The sequence below is a fragment of the Aricia agestis genome, chromosome 10, assembly GCF_905147365.1.
Source record: "Aricia agestis chromosome 10, ilAriAges1.1, whole genome shotgun sequence".
Taxonomy (NCBI): domain Eukaryota; kingdom Metazoa; phylum Arthropoda; class Insecta; order Lepidoptera; family Lycaenidae; genus Aricia; species Aricia agestis.
Genome location: NC_056415.1, coordinates 6,956,312 through 6,983,694, shown reverse-complemented (window position 1 = coordinate 6,983,694; position 27,383 = coordinate 6,956,312). Strand labels below are relative to the sequence as shown.

At 35.3% G+C, this 27,383-nt stretch overlaps 1 protein-coding gene across 2 annotated transcripts in view; it reads left to right on the top strand.

The window, feature by feature from the left end:
* LOC121731058 overlaps nt 1–27,383 on the top strand; it is a 273,136-nt gene that overhangs the window by 141,503 nt on the left and 104,250 nt on the right. The window lies entirely within an intron of this gene.

Sequence of the window (27,383 nt, the reverse complement as noted above, 5' to 3'; positions counted from 1 at the left end):
TAAAAAAGAGAAAGCCTATAATTTTATCAATTCGACGAAATCAAATATTTTAAGTTTTAATCGTTTCTATATTTTATAGCTACCAACTCATAAAACTAATTTATATAAGATTTTAATCCCTTCTTTTACAATGATTGGATCTCATAAAATATAACCTTTGCTGAATTTTACAATACAAGGTTCCTGTTTGGAGCGGTTACTTTTGTAAATAACGATTACTCCCGAGGTCTCATATCTTAGGATCCTAATATGTCCTTTGATAAACGTTTACTTTAAGGGCAAAGTAAATAATCTCGAGGGAAAATGTAATGTTCGGAACTATTGCCAATATAAAATATTGCTGAAAGAGTTGACCAATTGAATTTTCATGCTCAATGACCAGTTACCCACCGCAGATTGATTCGTCATCAACAGTGCCAATACGCTGATAACTTACTGCAAACTTAACATAAATAATTATTAACTTAGGGGGCGTCCACAAATTACGTGAGGTGTTTAGGTGGGAGGGGGTCGAGTCAAATCTCATCTAATCTCACGTTGGAGAGAGGGGGGTCTCGGCAAATCTCACGTGAATTTTTCTCAACAAAATAATACTATTTTCCATAGTCCATTTTATCCAGATTATGCTTAAGATTTATTCGTATGCGGTATTCGTAATCGTTATACGATTAAGATCATTCACAAATTCTTTCGAAAGAAAATCTACTGACTGTCAAACCAAACTTTACGTAAGAAACCCACATTTTGAACAATCTCACTTGAGATTTGTGGGGGGCAGGGACGGTTGGATAAAATCTCACGAAACCTCAACAGGGGGGGAGGGGAGGTCAAAAATTAAAAAAAAACGCCTCACGTAATTTGTGGACGCCCCCTTACTAACAGTATTAATAAATATGTGTGGCACTCGAGGACTGCCGTGGTAAAGCTGCATATCATTTTTATCAACTTATGCAATTATAATTCGCATACATACAGTCACACGCACACAAACGCCGCACCGCTATAGTCAAAAGTGGGGGTATTAGGTTTATATTCGTTACGGAATTTCTTATTTCGGTCGCCACGCTCAAAGCCCGCGATAAAAGCTATGCAATAGCAATCCATACTAATATTATAAATGCGAAAGTGTGTCTGTCTGTCTTTGACCTCTTCACGCCCAAACCGCTGAACCGATTTTGCTGAAATTTGATATGGAGATACTTTGACATAGGATACTTTTTTTATGTCCCGGAAAAATGTACGGTTCCCGCACGATAAACGAGTTTTGGTGCAACGGAGTTGCGGGGGTCATCTAGTAAGTAATAACACTTGGAGGTATCGACTGATAAAGTCACAAAGCTCTACCGGTTAAAAGAACATCGAATAAAGTGGTACTTTTACCACTTCTGTGAGTATCTTTATACTCGAAATGACTATAATATTTCACGGACACAATTTAATGAAAGGAGGACTTAAGGTAGAAGAAATATTAGTGATATTACTCTTCCTGAGCACATCAAACATAGGAATTAACCTTTCGTGAAATCCTTCCGTTCGTATTATGCAACTAAACGATAAACGAATTATATTTTAATATTGGGTATAAGGTTTTCAAATGTGTTAGTCGCGCTAAAACTCGAAAACGGCTGAACGGATTGGGCTGATTTTAGTCTTAAAACATTTGTAGAGGTCCAGGGAAGGTTTTAAAGTGACACGAAGTTCACCGGGACAGCTAGTCTATATACAATAAAACTCAAAGGTGACTGACTGATTGACATAGTGATCTATCAACGCACAGCCCAAACCACTGGACTGATCGGGCTGAAATTTGGCATGCAGATAGATGTTATGACGTAGGCATCCGCTAAGAAAGGATTTTGTTAAATTCCAATCCCAAGGGGTTCAAATAGGGGATGAAAGTTTGTATATAATAATACTTCTTAACCCTCTATTGCATGAATTATGATAGAATGAAGAAAAAAAATGTTTTGCTGGTTAATATTGCTTCTTAAGGGGTAATTAAAAAAATTATTAAGAAAAAAAATTTTTAGTAACTTATTTTAGAAAATAATTTGAGAAGCCATTAATGGCTTCGTATGCATGACAAGTACAGAATTTAGCTTTGTAAAAATCTTTGAAGCATTTTTTTTCTCGTTTAGGCATAAGAAAACGTAACAATTTTCACATTTTATATGCGAGCAAAACATAATTATTAATTTTGATGAAGTAGGAGTATTTTTGTCGAGGGTTACTAATGTGATCATATGGTGGAGGCCGCAAAGGAAGACCTTCCGACTTGTCAAGGGTGTTTTTTTGGTCAGGCCGAAGTGGTACAATTATGAATTATGTAAGAATATATTTTTATCCGATACGTTTAGAAAACTTCAATAGTGCGATACAGAATTGTAGTACTAGTTGGACATGGTTATTGTGGCGACAGTTATCGCCACAATAACCATGCTTCTATTGTATTTGAATTAGAGAAAGTTAGAAAACGGTAATTTATCCTCATTAGAGTCAGGTCCTAACTTATCACTAATTAAATCATCACTAGGGATAGTTCTTGGTACCATGAAAGCGCGCAAGTAAGATCGGTGAATGCATACGAAGCCAGAAGTGGCTCCCGCGGAAAATTCAGAAAATATAGCAGAAAAACCAAATCTATAGCAAAACAAATATTACAGAAAGTAAAAAGAACCTTTGAACATTATAATCAGATTTTTTAACACACGACGTACTTTTTTCAATATTTTACATCGTCAAAGTTTCATAAAAATTTACTTCGTATGTTTCATGCGCCTGCATCGCCAAAAAGTGAAATTACATTCGCAGATGACATTTTTCCATCAGCAAAAAATACGTTTCGATCTACGAAGAAGTAGTTGATATAGGAGTGAAAATATATAATCCATTCTCATTATAATAAAGGCAGAAAAAAATGTTTAATCTGAAGAGCCAGAAATGGCTTCATATGCAGTAAAGGGTTAAGGCGAGCGAAGCCGCGGGCAAAAGCTCGTATCTTATAAAACGCCATAAATTATCTCCTCACGTTTTCAGGTAGGTATAATATTTTATACCCTAATATTTTACAGTGGCTTCACTCCACGAAGTCTTTAAGACGCTACGGGCGTAGCCAATACATTATTTTTACTGCCGTCTGTATATTGGACAAGCTATACGTCCCTTGAGGAATATGAGAGATATTACTGAAGATGACTATCATGGACTTTATAATTTGAACATTTGAAGTTTTACGTAAAATAATAAATAAATATTAACTATGTAAATAATATTATTTACTTACATCTAATCTAATAATATGCATATTTTGTGCCTAAATATTTATCTGCTGTCAATTAAAAAAATATATCATTAATACTAATGATATATTTTTTATTGATGAGGATGATTGGAGATCTGATATTAGAAAACATAGACCGTACGTTTTCTATATCAGATCCCCAGTATCCAATTATACCACTATATATTATAATGGAAAGGAGCCATAATTACATAATATTTAGATTATAATTTTCGTATCTGTACTGTCTTATTATTATTTTGGTAAATTCCACGCGAGTTTAGGTAGTGGGGATGGAGTCAAGGTGAAACTCATAGGTACTCATTAAGGTATAAAAAAATCGTGAAAAACATCCGAAGACCGAAGCAGTTTACGGCCGCCCCATCTTATTATTTTGGTTTTGATAATTCATAATAATTACAATATCATAATATTATTATTATCATAACAGTATATTTTAAAACGTAAAAGCCTACGTTGGGTACAATAGATACCAAGTCATTATCCCTTGAAAAATTGTCGGTGATAAAATACATTATAAAGTATGTTGTGATAATGAGGGTTTTAGTGTTGTTATATAAAATATTATGATGTTCCCAGTATTAGTTATATTCAACGCCTCAGGACATTGTATTTGTTGGGATGGTTAATACTATAAACTAAATAAATTCGTAGTTTTTATGATGACCAGGTGTGAAAACCCACTCTCAAATAAGTATATTGTAGCACAGTGCAAAAGGAAACTCATTGCTTTGCATGAGAGTTCGAAATAGTCTGCCTGTCTACTGTCTAGATGCCCAAAAATCTATCAAGTCATCATTTTGAAATCAGCTTGAAGAGTTTTATCTACGGATATTTTCTCGTTCATAAAACTAGAAATTATGCCTGCCAGTTATCATTTTACATTACGTAAATCTTGTCACGAACCCCCTGTCGTCGAATGGCGAACCCCTAGGGGTTCGCGTACCCCACTTTGAGAAACCCTGGTTTATATCCAAGACGTGAAGTAACCACTCTTCAAACACTGTAGTGCCTGGGACATGATTTATAAATGTCCGTTTGTTTGCCCAAGCACACACGGCATTCTCGCAACATAGTCTCTACTCCAGAAGATTAAATAGCGGGTTTCCTCACTATGTTTTCCTTCACCGTACGAGTATTATGTACTTGAGATCTGAAAATTTCTTATTGGTACACGTCTTCATCCGGGATTAGGGAATGCAATAGCGGGATACCGGGATCCCGAAATACCGGGATCCCGCATGTATTTTGCGGGACTAATCCCGTTCGAAAATTGAGCGGGATCCCGCGGGACTGGCGGGATTACAAAGAAGCGTGATTCATACGTGTAACTCTGCGCGAGGGGATGCGAGAACTGGCTATAGTCAGCCCACTAAACAATTTACAGTCAATTCACCTATATTTCACTTTAAATGATAATAATTGTACCAACCAGCTTGGAAGCTGAGCGAACTTTTTCAGCTGCTGGCTACTTTGTGTCGAATATCAGGAGCCGTTTGGGAGGCGACAAAATTAATATATATAACTTTTATAACCTTAGGCTGTATGTATGTAATGGAATCTTTTAGTACAATTTTCTCTATATTTCGAAAAAAAATTATTTTAATAAAACATGAAAAGATATTAAGTATTATTATTATTACGTAGCCATTTCCAAAAATGATTAGTTTTTTTTACATCTGAAGTCTGAAGTATTTAAAAACCCTTTTAAAAAAGGGTCCGACAAAGTTAGTTTCATTTGAATTCTAAGAATAAAACGGGGTCTATCAACTAAAGTCATTATAACCATTTATTTTGAAAGTTTAAGTCTACTCTGCGGGATCCCGCAAATACCTATCCGGGATCGAACCTGCACCCTCCCCAAAAGTAAAACCTAGTGGTTAAAAGTCAAGCCTAGTAATCACGGACGCTCTGTAACGTCGCATACGTTACACTTACACATATCACAAGTTATAACGTTAAAATTCAATTAAGAGGAATTTGAAACTTGTTACGTGAACAAATTAAATTATAAAAAGCGACAAATAAAGGCGAAAAGCTCATAGACGACTCTAATTATTTGTAATAAAAAAACGTTAAAAAGATATAGGTCAAAATGTATCAGCTATTATCGAATGCAGACAAAGTAAAATGAATGTATTTTCTGTATAATTTATCCGACCAATTAGCGGCGGTTACACACATCAAAGGGCGGTCGGGTACATGGCCGGGTGAGGGTGTACGCTAAGCTAATTTATTCGAAACCGCTGATTCAAGCACGAAGCCAATCCCCTAGTGGGGCTTTTATCTATTGTGGTGAATGGTTTTTAACCGACTTCCAAAAAACGAGGAGGTTATATTATGTTCGGCTCTGGATTTTTTTTGCGTTAACACTGTAAGGCTGCGTTTTCATCGGAGTTGAACTAAGCTGCGTTGCGAGGAATGTGTTTTTAAGAACCAATAGAAAAGCTTCATTTGCCTGACAACATTCAGCGCAACGATTCTATTGGTTCTTGTAAAACACATTCCTCGCAACGCACCTCAGCTCATCTTCGGTAGAAACGTAACCTTATTAAAAACAGCAATATAAACTAAAGGTTAAACGGTGAACTGAGGCACAAATCTTTAAGTATAAAAATTAAAATTTTAAAATTTGCTTGAAATTCGGTTAAACGTAGTAGAAGGAAGTGTTTTAATTTCTCTACCTAAACAAATAAAATTGCAACGCCGAAAAAGTTAAAGAACTGAAGGGGGTAACTGTAGCACCACGACCGAGCCGTAGCTCGATATCTACAAGGTGTAACAAAACTAAGTGATAATACTTTAGGGTGTGTATGGGTTCCTTATACAGAGTTCACTGTGAAAGCAGCAGCGCTAAAAGAGTTTGTTTTTTGGGATATTTATTGGCAAGCACCAGCACGTCATGATTTTTTCCATACAAAGATGAAAAAAAGTTACTCTTCCAGTGCTGCTACTTTCACAGCGAACTCTACATATTATGTAGAGTTCGCTGTGAAAGTAGCAGCACTGGAAGAGTAACTTTTCACAGCGAACTCTACATATTATGTAGAGTTCGCTGTGAAAGTAGCAGCACTGGAAGAGTAACTTTTTTTCATCTTTGTATGGAAAAAATCATGACGTGCTGGTGCTTGCCAATAAATATCCCAAAAAACAAACTCTTTTAGCGCTGCTGCTTTCACAGTGAACTCTGTATAAGGAACACATACACACCTTAAAGTATTATCACTGAGTTTTGTTATACTTTATATATAATTAAGTACTTAGATATTATTTCGATAATATTAAATACCTCGGAGGGTAAGAATTCTATACAATTCTATAAAATTCCTTTCGTAGTGAAACGTGAAGCTAGAGAGACGGCTTTCAAAGAAATTCGTAGAAACTATAATAGTAGTGTCGCTGTAATACATGGTTTGCCATATTTCTAACATCTTAACCATTTTTAACCTCTGACGAAAAAAGGGATGTTATAAGTTTGACGTGTCTGTCTGTCTGTCTATGGCATCATAGTATCCAAACGGATGGTCCGATTTTGATCTACTTTTTAACCGACTTTCAAAAAACGAGGAGGTTATATGTTCGGCTGTGGATTTTTTTTTGTAGGTTCGACCACTACTCCACCGTTTGGGAACCGATTTTCAAAATTTTTGTTTTGTTATATTAGGTTTCACTTCAATTTGGTACCATGTTTACAAAAGTGGTGATCTGATGATGGGATCCATGAGTAATCGAGGAAACTCCTCAAAATTTATATTGACACATATAGTAATTTTGGTTTTATGAGAAGCATCCTAAGCATATGCTACCAAAACCCAAGATTTTGCACCAAGGTAAACTATGTTTCCCAAGATACTAAGAGAACTCCGGGTTATTTAATACTTTTTAGTTCATAAAGGATGTTATTATAGTTTTTACCTTGGGAGTCGGTTTTAATTTTTGTTAAAAATCTATATATTAATACGTGAGTCAAAAACTTTGTATCCCTTTTGACGAAAAATGGGGAAACGTAGGTGAATGAAATTTTGCACAGTTATAGTTTATATGGTGAAGGAGTGCATCAAGCTAATATTATTTTGAAATTATGCTATTATCATACATTTTTTTAACAAATAAAACATTACACACACTACAACTTACAAACACTTCGACGACCTCTGTGGCTCAGTGGTGAGCGCGTCGGTAGCTCTAGCCGGGGGTCGCGGGTTCGAATCCCGCCGACGGAACAAAAAGTTTTCAATGTTCCCGGGTCTGGATGTGTATTAAATATGTGTATGATATAATAAAAATCTTAAATATATGTATAGTATAAAAGTATTAAATATATTTCCGTTGTCTGGTACCTGTAACACAAGTCCTTCAGGTACTTAGCACGGGGCCAGACTGACGTGGTGTGAAGCGTCCATAGATATTATTATTATTATTATTATTATTACTACAACACACACACTAGGAAAAATGACAGATTTTTGAGTGACAAGCCTATACATACGAATTATACTCTTTTATTTATGATTGAAGTCTGTTGACAACAAGGTGACAAATTGAAAATGGATTATAGTTTTTTTATTGAATCTTAGATTCTTTAAGACAATGCTTACACGACCAGTCTGAGATCAGCTGAGTCCCAGAGACAAGAGTTGAAAAAAATATGATAAAGTCAATATTTTTTTACAAAGTCTAGGTACTTACCTAATAGTTGAAACTAAGGTCGAATTTCGACCATTGGGCGATCTCTAGTAATAATAATTGTTTGAAGCTGACATAGACGATAGTGTTCTTAGTAATAATTCATCATCAACCCGCTCAGTGCTGACTAATTGGGGTTCATCTATTTCATGAAACGTTTTAAGCAACTTCCAGACTTCCAGTGATTAGAGTTCAATATTTTGCATTCTGATTCTTGACACTTACTAGAGTTTTGTACAGTTTTTTTTTTTTCACTTTTTATCTTATAACATCTTAGAAGACATCCCGGTTTCTAAGTTACAGCAATTATGCCAGTTGAAGAATTTTGTCGTAACTGATCAGTGTAAAATGTATCCGAGCGTTAAGTTCAATTAGTCCAATGTGTCGGAACACTGCTGCTTAGACTTCGTTATAACAGCTTCTTATTTGAATAATAATAATTAATACTGTGTTTACTTGGAGTTTTAATGTATTAAAATATAACCGGCTAAGTGCGAGTTGAACTCGCGCACAAAGAGTTCCGTGCCATTATAGAGTAAAAATAGCCAAAACATTTTTTTTGTATGGGAGCCCCCTGAATATTTCAGTTAATTTTAATTTTGCCATCAGTTATTATTATTAAAGTATAAATACAACTAAGTATGTATAATGTATTTTGTGAACATTTCAAGAGCTTACCCGTTGCTATAATTATTAATATGGATCAAAAATGCCAAAAAATCACGTTTTTTGTATCGGAGCCCCCTTAAATATTAATTTTATGCTGTTTTTAGTATTTGTTGTTATAGCGGCAAGAAAAATACACAGAAGTCTATCTATAGCGGTTCTTGAGATAATACAGCCTGAAGACAGACAGACGGACAGCAATCGAAGTCTCAGTACCTAATAGGATCCCGTTTTTACCCTTTGGGTACGGAACCCTAATATTATTTTGTTCCAAACTTTATTTCTAGTTGTAACTGTATAATATAGAGAACCATGAACACTTGTTCTTTATCCGCGACTGCCTAAGTGTAAAAGGAACATCTTGAAAGAACCATAGTTTTGCGTGTGGCACTCGGGCACTGCCGCGGTAAAGCTATTGCATAGTGCACTTTTCTCAACTTACGCAATTTTAATTCGCATACGTCTAGTCGCACGCACATAAACACCGTACCGAAGTCTGCCGAACTGAAACGATGTTAGATCGTTTAACACGCCGCACCGACCGGTACAGCGGTGTGGCGTTGCCGGTCGGAGTGGGGACTGGGGGGTGTTAGGTTTATTTTCGTTACGGAATTTTTCTGTCCGCGATAAAAGCTATGCAATTGCTTAAGAAATACGTACAGTGGTGCCCTTCTTTATAATTTTGATGATTGCTGTAGTTTTCTCAAAATATAATAATAATATTATATATGTATAGTCACAAATACGCAATAATTTAGCGCAAATCCGTTTTATCTAAATATCTATTATGCAATTGACTAATATATTAACCTTATTCTCTGTTTAGTCGATTATAATATTACTGCCTAATGTTATCGGCTGGAATGCGATATTAAACGCTTTGTTCCGTAGTTGTTAAATCTAATATTATAGAAAATAGCTTTTTAGGGTTCCGTAGCCAAATGGCAAAAACGGAACCCTTATAGATTCGTCATGTCTGTCTGTCTGTCTGTCCGTCCGTATGTCACAGCCACTTTTCTCCGAAACTATAAGAGCTTTACTATTGAAACTTGGTAAGTAGATGTAGTATGTGAACCGCATTATGATTTTGATACAACAATGGAAAAAATATTAAAAATTTTAGGGGTCCCCATAGGACAACTGAAACACAACAATAGTTTGCGAGAGAGACTCTTCCAAAGTGGTAAAACGTGTAAAGCCAAAAATTACCAAGTAAAAAAAGAAACATGTAGATATTACCAAATGCCTACTTTTTAAAAAGATGTCAAAAAGTTGTCGCTTGGTCGCCGAAAATATGAAAAATACCCGTTTCCAAGGAGTTCCTAAGCGACATCAAAAGTGCTCGTAGAGACATGGGACTAAGACCAATCGATAGAGAAAAATTCGCTGATTCCGAATATATAAATAACTCATTTTGACCGCTGTCTGTGTCGCTTGGTAACTTTTGCCTTTCCACCGTCGATATGATGTACATTACTATAAAAACTACCAACGAAAATTGGTTTGAACGAGATCTGGCAAGTAGTTTTTTTTTATACGTCATAAATGGTAAACCTTAATTTTACTTTCATTAAATCAACTAAAATATAAAAATAAATCAAAAACCTTTAATTTCATAAAAATAAACCTTATTGCTGCTGCGGAACCCTTCATGGGCGAGTCCAACTCGCACTTGGCCGGTTTTTTCTTTCTACATTCCGCTTTTTAACTCCAAGGAATTAGAGTCTCTACGGAAAATATTAACTTTATTGAACCAACTACCTTCTCCAGTGACTTATCGACCACTTGAAAACGCACTGTAGGGGTTATAGCTTACTTTTATTGAGAAAACTGTGGTATTTCGCTTTTGTTTGTCGAAATTCATTGCAATAAAATAAGCCTAACTAAAGTATAGACACTAGACTCCATACTAATTAAACTTAAGGAAGTTTTAAGTTTTCTTAATTCTCCTCTCCTTTTTAAACTGCATAGAGAAGATTAACATAAACTTGTTTGCATAATCCGATATTAAAAAGACTGAAACTCGGATTCTAAATTTCGGATCCTACCGCGCCGTGCGCTCCAACTAAAATTGAATTCCATCTGAAACTGACACACGTTACCTGCTCACTTATGTGAATTAAATTACTTTAGATGAAGGTTGAGACAATCTAATCTAGAAATTTCCTGAGTGATTTCTCAGGGAAATAGGCTAGAGGCTATACGCCGAGTAGTAATTTTCAATTTGCAATCTGGTGGCTATATGGCATACGTGGGAGAGTCATGCTTCGGCACGAATGGGCCGGCTCGACCGAAGAAATACCACGTTCTCACAGAAAACCGGCGTGAAACAGCGCTTACGCTGTGTTTCGCCGAGTGAGTGAGTTTACCGGGTTTACCGGAGGCCCAATCCCCTACCCTATTCCCTTCCCTACCCTCCCCTATTCCCTTCCCTTCCCTTCCCATCCCTACCCTCCCCTATTACCCTATTCCCTCTTAAAAGGCCGGTAACGCACCTGCAGCTCTTCTGATGCTGCGAGTGTCCATGGGCGACGGAAGTTGCTTTCCATCATGTGACCCGTTTGCTCTCGTTTGCCCCCTTATTCCATTAAAAAAATATATATATACATTTTTAAGTTTTAGCATGTCTGACCTGATTAGTGGATGATTTTAACTAACATTTAGAACATAAGAGTAATCTCAGTTTTTCCCTCATAATTTAAAACAAACATTGTAATTTGTAAGTGACCAGCGTCGCCAGACGTCCCGATTTTGGCGGGACGTCCCGATTTTTTCATAAAAATTAAATATGCCGCGCGGGACAGGGTCAGTCCCGCTTTGCGGGGAAATCCCGAACGTACGTGCAGCGTGCTGAGAAAGAAAGGTGAGTAATGATTAAAATGAAGATAAGAGTATGGAAGGTAGAGGGTCTATTTTCTTTGGCTACTTTAGCTACCGTATCTATATTCTATTGTCACGTAAACGTTATTTTAACGCAAGTAAAAAGGTAAAAATTTAAAAAACTTTTGATTTTATACCTTTTTTTACTTTGTCCCGCTTTTGACTCAAAAAGTTCCAAAGTCCCGATTTGGCACAAAAAAAATCTGACAACGCTGATTGTAACTCACCTACATCATCTAGCTATACGTAGAATCCATATTTATTTGATCATTCAAATCATTTTCCTGGCAATAATCAATTTATGTAAACGTCTTCGTTTTACAGAATTATCATCAGTTTTACAGAAGTATGAAAAGGGTTTCTGCGCTTAGAACTATTGCAGAAATGTAAAAAGTGGTACATCAATCCAAAAGTTAAGAACAATGTAAGCTGGTCTGTGTCGGGGTTTGTAGCTGGGTTAAGGAATATTGTGGAGTAATAGGTACCCGGTTATTTACCCATAAAGCAAACTACTGTGCTATAAACGAGTTATGAATGTTTTTATGTTATTATTAAAGCAAAGGCCTTCATTAAAGGTGAAACCGCATTAGGCGTGACTACACTGCAGCGGAGTATTTGGCCGTATTATTCGTATGAAATTATTGTATTGCTGCAGCCGCACAATGCACATGCGTCTATCGTGCTATGAGACTATGCCATTGGACGATACACGCAGATCGTCCAATGGTATCGTTTTACGCACGAAGCACTACGCAGGTACGGCCCGGGCATCCTAGATGCCAGCCTGCGTCATCCTAATTGAGCCGATGAAACATAATCCCGCTGTAGTTGCTATAGACGGAAAACATTTAAAAGTTTCACAAACCTAGTATGAGATATACCGGTATAAAAACCCAAAAGAACTTACTAGTTCATGCTAGTTTATTAGCGATGGATCGAAACGATTCATCCCAAATAAACTAGTATATCGGTATTCGTTACGCGGTATGCTTCGATATTACAATAACGCTGGTATTCTTTTTCAATTATCGTAAAGTGAAAAACCATTCCTACTCGTATTTAAAAGTGCTTTGCCAACAAAAATGTAGTGAATTTAAAAATTTATTAGTTCGCATAAAATACATTCCTATTTTAAAAGTGTTAAGCGCTCGTTTAAAATTTAATTACACTGTTAGCTACGGAAGGAACAATAAAACATAAGCGTGCGAGTCTCTTCATTTTGTTCCAATCAATAGCGACTGAAAACGATTTTCCAATACCATTTTAAATTATTTTTGATGCAGTTCCTAAAGCGAATAGAGGATATCTAGTGATATTCAAGGACCAATTAGTACTAGTTAGCGAAACTTTGATAATACAAAGTTTAGAAACAAAAACCGGCCAAGTGCGAGTTGGACTCGCCCATGAAGGTTTCCGTGGCAGCAATAAGGTTTATTTCTATGAAATTAAAAGGTGAGAGCAAAATTTGACATTCGTCTAGTTGGCTTGGTCGAGTTCGAGTAGTCTAGTACCTTCGTAGTTCATAATATGAAAAAAAAAACAACGGGCTGAGCTCTGCTTGCAGAAGTGAAAAATGAAACAGCAGAAACAAGCTAGCAAGTACACTAAATTATTTTAACCCATTGCAAAAATGCGTAGCACTGCCTAATAACTTTTCACCTTATATAAAACACCTTGTTGGCGACGCGACCGCCACCGTACTGCACCTTTTAGAAATGTAAAAAAAAGAAAGGAAGTTATGTTTTGTCTATGGCGAAGCGACGCCTCGAAATTCAACTGTTTTTTCTTGGTGTGATGTAAAAGAGAATTGTCGGCGGATTTTGTTGGAGTCTATTTTAGTTTTTTCTGAAGTGTACTTATTTGTGGTCTTCCGTTAATATACTGTGACTTAACTCGTACATCTAGATTTTTATTTTAAATTCTTCCTCCCGTAGTCTACACCCCTAGATTCTAGAAGATGATATTATCACAATAATCCTACAGAGTGTAATAAAACTAATATTTCATAATACTTTTGGGTGTGTATGGGTCCCCTGAGTAGAGTTCACTGTGCAAGTAAAAGTGCGGAAAGAGCAAATATTTTTTGCGATTTGTATGGGCAAGCGCTCTAGCGTCACGAGTTTTTCCATACAAAAGTGAAAAAATATTTTGCTCTTTCAGCACTGCTACTTTCACAGTGAACTCTATATAGGGAACATACACTAAAGTATTATCACTTAGTTTTGTAACACCCTGTAGGTACGTCGAATCAAAAACTTAATCCAATCGAGGTTCATATTCGAAACTTTGCTAATACAAAGTTCAAAACAAAAACGGGCCAAGTGCGAGTTGGACTCGCCTATGAAGAGTTCCGTAGCAGTAATAAGGTTTATTTCTATGCAATTAAAAGGTTTTTGATTTATTTTTATATTTCTGTTGATTTAATGAAAGTTAAATTAAGGTTTACCATTTATGACGTATAAAAAAACTACTTGCTAGATCTCGTTCAAAACAATTTTCGTTGGTAGTTTTTATATTAATGTACATCATATATTTCTTTTAGAATTATCATGCTCCTATTTTAGAAGTTAGAGGGGGACACACATTTTACCACTTTGGAAGAGTCTCTCTCGCAAACTATTCAGGTTAGAAAAAAATGATATTAGAAACTTCAATTTGAAGACCTATCCATAGATACCCCACACGCATAGTTTAGATGAAAAAAAACTTATTTCGTTTCAGTTGTACAATTATAATTATGGAGAACCCTAAAATTTTTAATAATAATATTTTTTTCATTTTTGTATCAAAATGGAAAAATATATAGCTCTTATACATTCAATATATTATAGCTCCTATGCTCTTATACTTTCGGAGAAAAGTGGCTGTGATATACGGTCGGACAGACAGACAGACTGACAGCCAGACATGACGAATCTCTTATTTAAAGGGTTTCGTTTTTTGCCATTTGGCTACGGAACCCTAAAAATTATACGGATGAAAAACTCATGAATCATATCACGAAGGCGGGATGAGGCGAGATGGGGCGATGTACGAGTTGAGATTACGATTGGGGTCAACCACTCCAATATCATCGAATTAGGAACCTGCCCGGGGATTGCAATACATTCGAATGGCATCGCACTTCGTCCATTTTGCCCCATTTCCGTCCTGCTGCGGGATGCGGTATTAAAAATGTATTACGCCCTCTATAATAGCTTCATGATTACGCCATATTGGAAGTTCCATTTCGTGTGATCCAGGCGCACTGAATCGCGTGCCATCTTATAATTTGTAATAGACTACTTAACAGTTAATGGAAGGATTTTGAAGCAATGCGGAGATGAGAGAGAGTTAATGCTGTAAAATTGACATTTATAAATATTGTTTCTCATCTTTTATTATTGTAGGAGAAAAAAGGAACCCATAACGCATTTATTACTGTTCATAAATATTTTACAGTGAAATACTTATAGCTTATACAATAAATTTTCCTGTATCCAGCTAAATGCATTTTTATAGAAATTATACAAATATACATTTTCCTACTCGCTTTTTATTTGCCAACACACACTAAGGGTGGGTTGCACCTGGCACCAGAGGCGTGGTTAAAGTTAAAGTTAACCTTAATTACTTTGACTACAGAATTTGACAGAAGACGTTTCTGCTTCGACAAAGCTTTATATGAACGTGGGCGGGGGCTCTGCTGGTAAAGGAGAACTGTCAAAAATGGCGATTTTGTATGATGACAGCGTTAGTTCCTTTTTTCGCCACGAGCATTTAAAGCTTGTCGAGCTCCATGGTTATGGTTAAATATGGCATCCATTTTTGACTTAAACCAAAGATTTGACATTTTGCATTGTAGTTAAAGTTAAAGTAAGTAAGTAAGTAAGTAAGTAACCCACCCTTATATTATTTTAGGTTTCTTTGTCAAACGAACTTTTTGATTCGCTCTAATGGATTAATAATTTCATTTGAAACACAAAATAACAAGAAAATAACAAACAAAGCCGTTGTTTCGATCCCGATACGAAACACACTTTTAGCATGATTAGTTCCAAAGTTGAAAAAACAATAAAAGAACAACTAATCATTGAGAAGCGTTTATTTTAAGGAATTGAAAGCGCACATTCAGCGAGGTCCTAATGAATTGAAAACATTACTTTAATTAAGAGTTTTGTTTTTATGGCAGAATTAATTAAAATTGCTAATATGAAAGACTATACAGGGTGTAACGAAAATGAGTGATAATACTTTAGTGTGTGTACGTGTTCCTTGTAGAGAGTTCACTGTGAAAGTAGCAGCGCTTAAAGTCCAAATTTTTTTCACTTTTGTATGGGGAAACTCGTGACGCTCGGGCCCTTGTCCATACAAAAGTGAAAAAAAATTCGTCTTTCAGCGCTGCTACTTCACAGTGAACTCTCTACAAGAAACACGTACACACCCTAAAGTAATATCACTTATTTTTGTTACACACTGTATTCTAATAAAAGACATCTCAAATGAAGAAGTTCCAAGAAGATTTTAAATTACGAAAGCATAAGAATAAACTTATAATAGTATTTAATTTTATAGCTGTACTGGTGACTCAGTATAACCACAGAATACATAATATTTACCTAATTGGTTATCTATTACCTATCCGCAATTCCGCACTCCGTGGTCCAGTGGTTAAGAGCGTGGCTCTTCCGGCGTTGGAAACTTATTGTTATTTCTAAGTTTGGTTAGGAGTTAGGACAATACAACCTGATTGTCTGACAAGTAAGATGATCCATGCGTCTGATGGGCATGTAAAAAGTCGGTCCTGCGCCTGACCTCTCGCCAGTCGTGTCGGTCTTCTGTCCCACTGGGTTATGAGAGTAAAGGAATAGAGAGTGCTCTTGTGTACTGCGCATACACTTGGGCACTATAAAATTACTCGTGCGTACCTGGCCTGGTTTCAATGAAATCGGCCACCGTCACCGAAACCGGTGTGGTGGGGGTATTATTATCTGCACTGAAAGATAAACTGACCGTTGGAAAATCAGGCACAGCTGGATCTCATTTTTAAGTTTTTACACATAAATTCAACTTATGAATCATTTTTCATGGAAATTCTACTACCAATTTTAATAATATTAAAAATTATTACATTGTCACCAATTATAATTAAATAGAATCAGAATTCAGATCGCGTATATTCCTTTTCTTTCTCCTAATGTCCTAAGGTTTTTGCTAATACCATGGACATGAGCGGAGGTCGTTAGCGTCCTGTCATTATTTGACCTCCACTTAACCCATTTGCGTCTATGCCTCTGACGAGGGACGGATTGCTTTACGACCTAACTGATATCTAAAAGTACACAATTCATACTGCATAACTGGGTACCGTACACCGTGGGTTTTCCACAAACTTTTTGTGTTTAGGGTTCTTTAAGGTATTTTTTTTTTATAAAAACAGGTCGAATTGATTTATACAGGTGTGTTCTGAGTTTCCATTCCTTCTTTGATCGCCCAGAGCTCCTTAATAGAGTCTTAGCTCGCTAATAGAGCCTGAGCTCGCTAATAGAGTCATAGCTAGACAATCATTTTTGTCACGACCGTTGATGTTATATTATGCATAATCGACAAAACATTATTCTTTTTCAGGTCAGCCAATATTGTTTTTTTATTTATTTATTTATTTATTTATTTATTTATTTATTTATTTAACTCAGACATCTTGGCCCATATTATAAATACCTTATAGACTAACATACATACAATTATACTAAAAACTAACACTAACACTAAAACACTAAGTACATGTTATACATTACATAATTATACATGATACAGGCTACAGCTATACTTAAATTATGACATGGTTGACTCGCTAAATTTTTTATGTTTATAATTATTAATATTATGTTCATTTTTGGTAAGTTTTAAAAATTATAAACTTTTTAAACTTTGTTAAAAAACTTTTACTTTGAATCTGTTAAAAATATGATTACTTTCCCAATTTTTTTACTTTCGGTGATATCAGCTTACAGAGTTACGGCAGTTAACAATGATGAAATAATATCCTTATTAATTGTATCACGGCTTGGGGTTTCTCGGCTGAGACGTGCTCAAGTGGCGGTGGTTTAGCCGAGCGATAATTACGACCAATCGATACATCGAGTGGCTTTTGATAATTGCGATTGTGTAGAACCGATGTATCGATTGTGCAGAGAGCACTTTACAGTATACAGTGAATACTCATAGCGATTATTTTTTTTTGGCAAAGAAGTGCATACGTTTTTTCATATTCACCACGAATGACGTCTAGCGCGCATGAACAGATCAGACATCTTTTGCGTCAAATAAATAAAAAAATGGCTTTTCCAGCAACCATTCCGGCGTACTGTGAAACCGCGCCTATTATTATAATGCCGTGGCCGCATATGCGTCTATCGTACGAAGCTTCGTGCTATGAGACGATACCATTGGACGATACACGCAGATCGTCCAATGGTATCGTTTTAAGCACGAAGCACTACGCAGGTGCGGCCCGGGAATAAATGATATACGCACCTATATGATACCCACATATCACGTTTTCTGAATACTATGAAGTAAAATGAAAGATAAAATATATTTTATTTGTATAGATGCGTACAAACGTAGATATAAACTTTAAATTTATACTGTCACTACTTTCAAATCTTTAAAATTTATTATTTTAAGAGCAAACCACTGCTATTCAGTTAGCTTACATGCTACATTTTGTTTTGGTTCCAATAAATTGAAAAACCATTGATGTAATACAATATAGATGTAGCATATTAATCAGCACTCTTAATACCGAAGCAATTATATTTAAAATTGAATTTGTTGTAACCGATTAATAGCCCTAGCCTTTTGGGTGTCCGATGAACAGAATTCATAATAAATTTAAAAGGACATCGGATATTGGTTTTCTGATTGAGACATTTAATACACGTGTCCCATGAATATAAAAGTAATGGATTTTTGAAAGTAATAGAAAAAGGGTGAAATCAAATTAGAGACAACGTTGGCGCTTTATACCTAACGAGCTTTTGCCCGCGGCTTCGCTCGCGTTAAGAAGTATTATTATATATACAAACTTTCATCCCCAATTTGAACCCCTTGGGGTTGGAATTTATCAAAATCCTTTCTTAGCGGATGCCTACGTCATAACATCTACCTGCATGAAACATTTCAGCCCGATCCGTTCAGTGGTTTGGGCTGTGCGTTGATAGATCACTATGTCAATCAGTCAGTCACATTTGAGTTTTATATAATATATAGATATAGAAGTACCTGGATGACCGAGCTTAGCTTGGTATAGCAGACACTCATTGACTTCGTGTTACTTAATAACGCCATCTGCTGGTCGTTAAAAGAATTAGTTGCTAACAAAATAGTATTATTATTCGCCAATAGATGTCGGGAAGAGTCATATTTTTCAGTTTATCGATTATCGATAAAACACGAATAAAAAGACATTTTCTGAAATTGATTCCTAGCTAGATTGATTTATCGCCCCCGAAACCCCCTATATACTAAATTTCATGAAAATCGTTGCAGCCGATTCCGAGATTCCAATTATATACAGTGTGTAACAAAAATAAGTGATAATACTTTAGGGTGTGTACGTGTTCCTTGTACAGTTCACTGTGAAAATAGCAGTGCTGAAAGAATTTTTTTTTTTACTTTTGTATGGGCAAGGGCTCTCACGAGTTTCCCCATACAAAAGTGAAAAAAAACTTTTGGTCTTTCAGCGCTGCTACTTTCACAGTGAACTCTCTACAAGAAACACGTACACACCTTTAAGTATTATCACTTATTTTTGTTACACCCTGTATATTATGGAACTATGGATATTTTCAAATAATAATAAAAAACACGTTATGCAGTGATTTAGTAAAAGAAAAAATATTTTGTAGTACGCGTGGTAATTTAAATATAATCTTCCATACTTATGGACGATTAATCAATCAAGAACAAATCAAGAAAAAAGAATAGCATATCACGACACGAATTTCGCGTTATGGTCTTTTTGTGATTGCCAGAACGCGTCGTGGCCGTTTTCATTAGAGCTGTTTCACTGTAACCACAACGCGTTGTGAGCCATTTTTTCGCTCATTGAGCGATTTCGGTCTTTGAGCGTAACATATACAAGAATTGCTCGTTTAAATATACTAGCTATTTGACCAAGCTTTGCTCGATATTCGAAAAAACACGAATAAAATTACTTATATTTTTTAAAAATGATTCCTAAGCTAGATCGATTTGTCGCCCCTGAAACCCCCTATATACTAAATTTCATGAAAATCGTTGGAGCCGATTCCGAGATTCCAATTATATTTCATATTTTCAAATAATAATGAAAAACACGTTATGCAGTGATTTAGTAAAAGAAAAAATATTTTGTAGTACGCGTGGTAATTTAAATATAATCTTCCATACTTATGGACGATTAATCAATCAAGAACAAATCAAGAAAAACGAATAGCATATCACGAAACGAATTTCGCGTTATGGTCTTTTTGTGATTGACAGAACGCGTCGTGGCCGTTTTCATTAGAGCCACGACGCGAAATTCGCGTCGTGGCTGTTTCACTGTGACCACAACGCGTTGTGAGCCATTTTTTCGCTCATTGAGCGATTTCGGTTTTTGAGCGTAACAGATACATCTTTTAACTAGTAACTTTTGAGTTAGAAACGCAATACAGATAATTTTACTCGATAAAAAAAACAAAGGTACGTCAAGGGACACCCGGATGGAACGAATTTATAAAAAACGCCATCTATTGACGCCCAGGAATACTAACAACGACACTTTTGTGGAATTGTAATATTTTTTTTTAAACGTTCGGTAGATGTCGCTGTTTGTACTCAAAAATGCCATTTAGTTGACGCTCAGGAATACTATCAACGCCCTCGCAGCTACAGCGAAGCAACTAATAAAAATGTGTCGCTACAGCTTTTTCCGTCTAGCCTCCTTTCGCAATGCGCGATAAGGAACTTTGTTCCTAAAAATCAGAAAAAACGTCGATTTGAAAAACATTTTGAGTTTTATAGTACTTAAAGGGACCCAATCAAAAAATAATTTTGACAGTTCGGTTACTATTAAAATTTTACATGGTATTCATTGGATATATTGTAATATGTGTAGTTATAATATTTTTCGTTTAATATCTACGAGATATACGGCTTGCCACTCCTGATGCCACGTGACACGTCGCAGCAAACAGCGCTAAACACTTGCGCGGTGGGAGAACATGCCCTTATTAAAAGTAAACTTAACATTATATTTTGACAACGTCTCAGACAAAGTTTGCTGTATGAATAGTGTGGCCTTTACAGTATCACAGATAGGAGTAGTACTAAAATATTACTACAATTTCAACTTTGCCTACTGACTCCCAAAGTCCCACGTTTAGCTTTTATCACATTAATTACAGGGATTAACCCAAATAGTCTGGATAATTGGGCTTTTGTTGTAGACGTAACGATCTTTGATCGTTTTAGTTCGGAACGCCTCAATTATTTATCAGTTAGTTAGAACATTAATAACTGAGTAGATAATTACCATCTGCTATTGTGTATTAATTGTAGTTTATTTAATTATTTATAACCTTAGATTCTGTATTAGTATAAGTACGCGTTGTTAGCTATTTTTCCGCTCATTGAGCGTTTTCGATCTTTGATCGTAACATATTATTATAATATATTATATCCAATTGGATGAACTGTTTTTTTTTTATTTAAGTACTGATATGTACGAACAAGAAATATTGCTATATAACTTCTGAATAGGGAATATAAAGCAAACGCGGAGCTGAGGGTGCTACTGCTAGTGACCACATGTACATGTGGTAATAATATTTACTAACTAGCTGTTGCCCGCGACTTCGTCTGCGTGAACTTTAGTTAAATTTTGAAAATCGGTCCACAAATGGCGTAGTTGTCCGAGAACAAATACAAAAAAAGTAAAATATATCCTCCTTCTTTTCGGAAGTCGGTTAAAAAGTAGCCTAAGTTATTCCTTACTACATCAGCTATCTGCCAAAAAAGTCCTGTCAAAATCGCTCCGGCCATTTCAGAGATTAGCCGGAACAAACAGACAGACAGACATACAGACAAAATTGTAAAAAAGGTTGTTTTGGTGCCTGTAACCTATATGCATTCATATGCATCTAGTAAAAAACGGTTCTTTCAATATTACAAACAGACACTCCAATTTTATTTATATGTGTGTGTATAGATGTATATAGATAATCCGAACAAGATCCGAAATGTTGCACATGTCATATCAGAATATTGTCAGAAACGTTATCAAACGTCGAACAAAACTTTTTATTTACTGTCTTTGCAGGTGCTGCACTATAGTGCGTTATAGACTATCTAAGTCTATAACGTCAAAACATTGTAATAATCATAGACTTATAATATTATACTGTAATAATATATCTTAATAATTTTATTTTGATGTATGTACCTCAGAAAGTTCAAGGGATATTATTAAAAGAAATATAACTGTGGAGTAAGGTGGCTCAAAGCCACGGATTGTACCACAATACAAGCTTTCTATATTCTCGAAAAGTAATTTAAATATTTACAGTACAATAGCGGACGGGGCTCACTGTCCCCGTATTTCCAATATTCTGAACACAGCCTAACTCTAACTTATGACAATATTGCATTCACCCAACGAAAAACATACTTTTATGATTTTTCTTGAAGTTATTACTTGCAACTTTTTCTGACACAGGAAAATCGAACCTAGAATTATCTAAATTTTTCATCAGGTTCATTAAGTCTCGTAATTTTATTTTTCGTTTAGGTAGAAAAAGGTTGTGTTTAATATTGGACACAGTAATAATAATAAGTACTAACAAACAAAAGTAAAAGTTTTATGATCAAAATTGTTTTCATCATATTAAGTATCATAAACGCAACGCGTAGCATTTCGTAGCGCTACGTAGCCACAACCTACATAAAATTAAATATTCAAACTCTTTTTAGGGTTTCGTACCCAAAGGGTAAAAACGGGACCCTATTACTAAGACTTCATTGTTTGTCCGTCTGTCCGTATGTCCGTCCGTCTGTCTGTCTGTCTGTCTTCAGGTTGTAACTCAAGAACCGCTATAGCTAGACTTCTGAAATTTTCACAGATTGTGTATATCTGTTGCCGCTATAACAATAAATTATTTATTTATTTATTTATAACCATTGTTACGGAGCATTTACACTACTACGTACTACTACGTTATATACGTATAACTACTACGTTACTATACTATTAAATATATATTCTACTAGCTTTTGCCCGCGGCTTCGCTCGCGTGGAATTCGAAAATCGCGAATTCGAAAATACGAATATTCTTGCAAATCTTGTTTGGAAACATGATGTTTTTCCAAGACCAAAAGTAGCCTAAATGTTACTCTTTTTCTGTAATGTTTCTCTTTTCCTTTCAACTAAGTCTATGCCAAAAATCAAGTCGATTGGTTGCTTCGTTAGGCTGCGAAGAAAGGACAAACAAACAAACACACTTTCACAACTATACATATAATAAAACTGTAGAAATGACAATTTTGTACAATGAAGAAGAATTAAAACTAAATTAATACTAACGACGCAACACCATTTCGCTTAGCAACTTTACCAGGGGAGGGGGGGGGGGACAAGTAGGAGCCTGGGGCAGAATCCCCTCGAATGGCACTCGAACTATAACTGTATGTTTAGTTTAGGTTAGAATAAATTCACTTTTAATAATTTAGTTTGTTCCAACTTAACATCTGCGCAGCCCCAAACCCCCCCTCCCCCCTCCTGGAGGGCTGCGCTCCCAAACCCTCAACTCCTGGTAATGTTGCTAAGCAAAATGGTGTCGCATCGTTAGTGTAGTACTGTAGTACTGTAGAGTTACAATTCTCGTTGTCGCATCGTTAGTGTAGAGTTACAATTCTCATTCCATAGAAGGAGGATTACCAGGAGTTGAGGGTTTGGGGGCGCAGCCCTCCAGGAGGGGGGAAATATCTGCAACTGTATTTTCCAATTTAACATCTGGTATATAATTTTTTATATACCAGATGTTAAATTGGAAAATACAGTTAATAATATGAGGTAAGTTCATTAAAAAAAAAGTTTGATACAAAATCTGTCCCCTCTTTGGCCCCCGTTGAGGGGTGGGGGGAAAAATTTTATACATTTAATACACCAGATTTTAAATTGCAAAGTACAGTAAGTAATTAATGAAGTACCTAAGTCCATTGAAGAAAAAAGTTTGATACAAAATCTGCCCCCTCTTTGGCCCCCGTTGAGGGGTGGGGGGAAAATTTTTATACATTTAATACACCAGATTTTAAATTGCAAAGTACAGTAAGTAATTAATGAAGTACCTAAGTCCATTGAAGAAAAAAGTTTGATACAAAATCTGCCCCCTCTTTGGCCCCCGTTGAGGGGTGGGGGGAAAAATTTTATACATTTAATACACCAGATTTTAAATTGCAAAGTACAGTAAGTAATTAATGAAGTACCTAAGTCCATTGAAGAAAAAAGTTTGATACAAAATCTGACCCCCTCTTTGGTCCCCTTAGAGAGGTGGGGTGGTTTTTATACACCAGTTGTTGGGTTGGAAGAAGGCAAATATATCTGCGAAAACCGTATGCAAATCGGTTCATTAGTTTTCGTGTTAAAGCAAAAGTCTTATACAAAATCTGACCCCCTCTTTCGTCCCTTTAGAGGGGTGGGGAGAAAAAATTTTATACACCAGATGTTAAGTTGGAAGAAGACAAATATATCTGCGAAAACCGCATTTAAATCGGATCAGTAGTTTTCGTGTGATAGTGGAACAAACATACAGACAGACAGACAGACAAAAAAGCTGACCACATTTTTGGTTTCTATAGCGATGTAGTGACACCCTCCGCTTATTATTTTTTGAATATCTTTAATGTACAGAATCTTCATTTCTACAGTTTTATTATATGTATAGATAATTAGATATAGATATATATCTAATCTTACTTCTAATATTGTTTATTTGGCATGCTGCTCCGTATGCCATTTGGCAAAGGCCTCCTCCAACCTCCTCCATTCAACTCTGTCCCTGGCTACTCTACTCCAGGTAACTCCCGCTATGAGTTTAAGTCATCAGCCCATCTTTTGTTTTGTCTTTCTTTTTGTCTTTTGCCGTTTCTAGGGTTGGGTTGGGTAGGGTTGCATGACAGCCCCCCCCCCCCCCCCCCCCTGAAATATTAATTTTATTTTTAGTATTTATTGTTATTTCTAGGGTAATAAAATAAAATTAATATTTCAGGGGGGCTCTCATACAACAAACGTGATTTTTTTGGCCTTTTTTGCTCGTAATCAATAATGGTAAGAGCTAGGCACTTGAAATTTTCACAAAATCATTAATTGTATTTGTACTTTAATAATTAATAATAAAATTTAAATAAATTAAATATTTAAGTTGGGCTCCCATACAAAAATCACAATTTTTTGTCTACTTTCGCTCTATACGAGCACGGAACCATTCGTGCGCGAGTCCGACTCGCACTTCGCCGATTATTTGAATTTCTTAAGCTGGTTACAGAAATGTTAAAACTCCTTTTTCAATTTCTGAAACTGACATTGCCAACTTGAATTGTAAACCCATTCCCATTGACATTTACTGAAGGATCGCTAAGTAAAAGCCCTTAAGTTTTAAACGGTTCGGGTTTCGCAATAATTTATATCCCTGATTTACTCGGGTTTGGGATCAGGGCCGGCCAATATGCGTTTACTAATTAAGCATAATAGTGTTTGCTTTTAATTTTCATTTGCCATGAATAATTTTTGGATTAAAACTAAAGTTCAAACGGTGAATCGAGCACAAAGCTTCATAATATCTATAAAATAACAAGTTAATGTTAGTAATACGCTCGCGACAACCGTCGACTTCTTGTTATTGAAACAAATAGGCTATTTGCATTTTTTTTCTTATTGGTTATTAAAAGAACTCTCAAAAATAGAAAATTGGTGAAAGAATGACTCTCATATCTTAAAAACTGGCCAAGATATAACAATTTGAAAATCACATTTGAAATAAAACTTCCCAAAACGCTCCATACAAATTGTCACCACACTAAAGATGTCACACGCTTGTTACAAATTGCTTAACTTATCGAATGGTAGACAAATATTTACTAGGTATTAAAAAAAATCAACCATCTACCTTTGAAGGCTCATAAAGTCATAACACAAAAAACATAAGATACGAAGCTGAAATTTTGGAAATACGATAGATTAGATTAGAAAAATACGATAGATGCTATTGTAGCCTTTATAATATTAAATATACTAACCTAAAATATTCCCTTATGTTTTGTTATAAATTTTTATGGTTACTTTTTTAATTAAATGCTAACTCACACTGATGAAAAGCAATTTAAGAATTTGATTGAAAAAATGATTGATGTAACGAAACATAATTTATCATTTCTAAAGAAGTTCCTTAGAATAGAATATTAGAAGTAGAATAAGCAATTTCGTGCTACTTATTATGATTTATTATATTTACAACGCGTTTATCATGTTGTTAATATGTATGGGTGTACTAAACGTGTACTCTCTACGTAGGTACTATATCGTCGATGAAGTAGCAATACCTCCTAAGTGTTGAGAATCTAATTTTACACCAGAAGAAAAAAAAAGATTAAAAATAAGGTTTTATTTATTTTAATCAACTTTTGATAGTAAAATAGTTTCCAATACATTACATTTTTATTAGTTTCAAAGAGATGTGATTATGTTTACGTTTTATAGGGATTTAGTCACTTAGGAGATATTGATTCTAGAACTTGAAAATCCCTTTAATGTTAGGAGTTATTTCTTGTAAGTAAAACACATAATTTATGATATATTTATAAAAATCTTTTTTTTTTTTTTTTCTTTTTTTTTTTTTAAGTTCCTTGGTATGGTTGACAGAATGGATACCAAGAAACTTAAAAAGAAAAAAAGGCAGACCCAACAAACGATGGAGAGACATTTTCAGAGACAGGTGTGGAAATAACTGGATGCAAGTAGCCCGAGATAGAATTATTTGGAAGGATTTAGGAGAGGCCTACGCCGTAGAGGCGACTACCACCAAAATTTAGTTACAAAAAAAAAAAAAAATTAAGTATAATAATAATATGTAGTTATAGGGAGAGAAATGTTATATTTTGTTATATTTTAGTTAGTAAAATTGTTTATTAAGTATTAAGTAAATTTATTCTCTAGTATATTTCTGTAAATTGGTGGTAGGAAAATAAAGGCTATTTTTATTTTATTTATTTTTATTTTATTTTATTATATTTATAAAAATAGATTAGATGGGACATAAAAATAATATTATTATTTTTATGTCCCATCTAATCTATTTTTTATAGAACAAAGTTTGAACATTATCCTAAATCAGAAAAATATACGACAGAAATATTAGTTTTCAGACTCTTCTCAAATATTTAAAAACTTACGATCTTACTATATGATACCGTTTTGAAATAAAACATCTTTGTAGAAGAAAAAATTAGGGCATCCACATGTCAAAAGGGCACTGGCAAACCAAAAGTCACAATTTTTGGTAGCTTTTTCCCTGGATACGCGATGCCCATGTTACATGTATTTCTGTTTTTTTTTTTTTACTTTTCCATCACTTTAATTGTCTATTTCTCCCAGTTAGAGCGCTTACAGACGACGAACGGCACTAGTCGACGGCTGCTCTCGCCTGCCGTCGACAAGTGCCGTTCGTCTGTAAGAAGCCTAAGAGTGAGGACAAACGGTCGGTCGCGTAAATATTTTTTCATACTAATCATGACTCACAAAATTACGCTCGTGTGAATGAGGTAGAAATTTTATATGAAACTGAATGCAGCA